This window comes from Octopus bimaculoides, chromosome 1, assembly GCF_001194135.2.
Source record: "Octopus bimaculoides isolate UCB-OBI-ISO-001 chromosome 1, ASM119413v2, whole genome shotgun sequence".
NCBI classification, from domain to species: Eukaryota; Metazoa; Mollusca; class Cephalopoda; order Octopoda; family Octopodidae; genus Octopus; species Octopus bimaculoides.
The window spans coordinates 183,293,249-183,297,278 of record NC_068981.1 but is presented as its reverse complement, the minus strand read 5'-3'; positions in this window follow the sequence as shown (position 1 = coordinate 183,297,278).

Genomic DNA, 4,030 nt, shown 5'->3' with positions numbered 1-4,030 from the left:
GACAAACAAGGACAGACAAACGGATTAAATCGATTATATCGACCCCAGTGCGTAACTGGTACTTAATTTATCGACCCCGATAGTATGAAAGGCAAAGTCTACCTCGGCGGAATTTGAACTCAGAACGTAGCGGCAGACGAAATACCGATAAGCCTTTCGCCCGGCGTGCTAACGTTTCTGCCAGCTCGCCGCCTTTTAAGTTTCCGTCTACCAAATCCATTCACAAAGCTTTGGTCGGCCCGAGGTTATAGGAGAAATAGTTGCCCAAGATGCCACGCAGTGGGACTGAATCCAGAATTATGTGTGTTTGTGTGTGTATGTGTGTGTGTATGCATGTACGTATGTATGTACAGATGCATGATGTGTGCTTGTCTGTATGCATGTATTCATGTGTGTATTCAAACGCACATCCACCATACTCACAGTCTATAACTGAAAATCAGCAAAATCATTCATCATGTACACCATGTGACCATTTTACCCACCTACGTGAATCCGTAGAATGAAACCATGTGTCTACTGTTATAGCTGACAACACTTGCCGTCCATACATATTTACGTGGGAAAGATGAAACGTACAGTTTCGCTGTCAAAATCCCGTGAGGCTGATGTCGTTCGCTATAGCAGCTAATATTTACATAATCTATTCTGTAATATGAAAAGGCTGAGAAACATACTGAGGGGTACATTCTGCATGAAAACCACACAGTAAAGTCTGTGCTGATGTTCTTAACCCATATTAACCCACCGTCCTCGTTTAAGAACAGTTGTATTTGGTTTATTTACTGCAATAAAGCTGAACTGGACACTTCTGTATATTTGTTATCCCTATTTATATAACTATCTTCAAAATTTCGACAGGGTTAACCTTGGTTAAAATAGGTTAAGATAGTAAGGCAAGAAATCTTAATGAATTAATATCAGTTAATTAATTTATTTAATTAATTAATGGGATAAAAAAATCATTAGGAAATGATAAAATCTGGTCGAGGAAAGGACAATGCTGATATGTAAATTAATATGAATTAAAAATGGATTGTAAGCAAGGAATGAATGAATCATCTCTTGACAGCAAGGGTGAGGGCTCCCTATAGTGTGTGTGTATGTGTGAGACTTGATTGAGCAAACCCATGTGCTGAGACAACGTTTAGCCCAGTGATTCTTAAGCTGACTAGGAGCACCTTCTTAGTGGCGTTGTAGATTCACTAGAAAGGCTGTAAATGCTTCGAGGAGGGCTATGGCGGTGCAATGTGTTTTTAAAAGTTTTGAATTCTATGTGGGTGTGCTTAAACTAGTGAAATACTTATATTTTAATAACATTAAAAATTTAAAAAAAAAAAACGAAAATCATATTGTCAAGATTAAAATAGGAAATGACATAGTATTGCAGTATCCATTAACATTTAACACCTAAAATGAGACGCAAATCAGACGATACTGTATGAACAAATATTCTTTTCTCCTTTAAGCACAAAGCTCGAAATTTTGGAGGAGGGAGCCAGTCGATTAAATCGACCCCAGTACTCAACTGGTACTTAATTTATCGACCCCGAAAGGATGAAAGGCAAAGTCGACCTCGGCGGAATTTGAACTCAGAACATAACGGCAGGCGAAATACCGCTAAGCATTTCGCCCGGCGTGCTAACGATTCTTATTTCTTTATTGCCCACAAGGGGCTAAACATAGAGGAGACAAACAAGGACAGACAAAGGGATTAAGTCGATTACATCGACCCCAGTGCGTAACTGGTACTTAATTTATCGACCCCGAAAGGATGAAAGGCGAAGTCGACCTCGGCGGAATTTGAATTCCGAACAATAACGGCAGGCGAAATACCACTAAGCATTTAGTCCGGCGTGCTAACGATTCTGCCAGCTCGCTGCCCTTACTGTATGACAAATATTGACTTTCAAATTTCACCAGTCTTTACGTTCTGAGTTCAAACTTTGCTGAGGCCAGCTTTGCCTTTCATCCTTTCAGGGTCGATAAAATAAGTACCAGCTGAGCACTGGGGTCGATGATATCGACTTATCCCCCCACCCGAACTTGCTGGACTTACGCCAAAATTTGAAACCAATATTATTGTATATCTCTTTAGGTGGTTAGCTGGCAAAATCTTTAGCATGTCAGGCCAAAAGCTAAGCGGCAATTCATCTGTCTTTATGTTCTGAGCACAAATTCGCCGAGGTTGACTTTTCCTTTCATCCCTTTCGAGATCGATCACATAAGTACCAGCTGAGCACTACGGTCAGTATGATTGACTTACTTCCTCGTCCAGAAATTGCTGGTCTTGTGCAAAATTTGATACCAATGTTACTGTATAGGCGTAGGAGTGGCTGTGTGGTAAGTAGCTTGCTTATGAACCATATGGTTCCGGGTTCAGTCCCACTGCGTGGCACCTTGGGCAAGTGTCTTCTACTATAGCCTCGAACCGAACAAAGCCTTGTGAGTGGATTTGGTAGATGGAAACTGAAAGAAGCCCGTCGTATATATGTATATATATATGTATATGTGTGTATATGTTTGTGTGTCTGTGTTTGTCCCCCTAACATCGCTCGACAACCGATGCTGGTGTGTTTACGTCCCCGTAAGTTAGTGGTTCGGCGAGAGAAACCGATAGAATAAGTACTAGGTTTACAAAGAATAAGTCCTGGGGTCGATTTGTTCGACTAAAGGTGGTGCTCCAGCATGGTCACAGTCGCATGAGTGAAACAAGTAAAAGAGTAAAAGAGTATATCTCATGTGACTCCGGTTATATTACCATCTAATGAATACGTTAATGGTCTCATTCGTTATTGCTAGTGTTTGATCCCAGACCAGTTTTAATAAAGTTCCCATCTAATGACAATAACTAATTTCTTATGAATCATGTAATGAAAGATTATCGCATTGTATTTCTGTGTGTGTGTCTGTGTCTGTGCGCGCGCGCACAATAAGTAACTTTCTGTTACTTTATGTTGTATCTTGGGAAGGTGAAGTGAGCGAAAAGGGTTAGTGTCGACTACCGTCAAAAACTGATGAGAACTGCCCCCTGAAAGAAACTTTGCAGCGAGACTAAAATACAGATATGACACTCGTATATAAATTTATTTATTACTCTGCCCCGTTTTTTGTCATACAAAACATCGGTTCATTCACATTCATCACTCTCCGTGAATTCTTTGAATGGTTTTTGTAGCAAGATAAGGCGCTAGCCTAAATCTCCACTATCTCCTTAGTCGCCATCACTGAAATACAAAAAGAACTTTTTTCAGTTTATCGTACTTCGATACGAAAAAATCCACAACCGTCCGTCTCAATAAACCACTATTGTCCCTGAAAGTTGTTTTTTTTTTAATATTTACTATGGATTGCTTGAAGCTAACCTTCTTCCTACACCTCGATCCCTCGATCTCATACATATATATGGCTTGAGAGCAGCGAGCTGGCAGAATCATTAGAACGTATAGCAGTATTTCTTCCGCCGTTCTCAGTTCAAATTTCGCTGATGATGACTTTACCTTAAGGTAGCAAATTAGGTGAGTTATTAGAGCGTCGGATAAAATATATTGCAGTATTAGCCTTTTTAAAGGTGGTAAGCTGGCAGAATCGTTAACACTCCGGAGAAAATGCTTAGCGGCATTTTTTCCGGTTTTACATTCTGAATTCAAATACTGCTGAGGTCGACTTTGTTTTTCATCCCATCGTGGTCGATAAGATAAGGGCCAGTTGAACACTATGATTGATGTGATCTACTTGCCCCCTACCTCAAAATTTCAAGCCTTGTACCCATAATAGGAAATATAACTGGCTGTGTGTCTCTTCTCCGGGCTTCCCTCTCACCAACAAAAGGCAAATAGCCATGATGATGCTTTCTTTATCCCTGAATTTCGTTGAAACACTGACAGGTCGTTTAATTGATTGAACAAAGGCTCTGTATTTTTTTTAACATTGACAATTTGATTAGTTGGCTAATGACTAAGCATAAAAGTACATTATAAATTTTTCACGAATGTACGTATACGCGAACACACACACACACACACACACA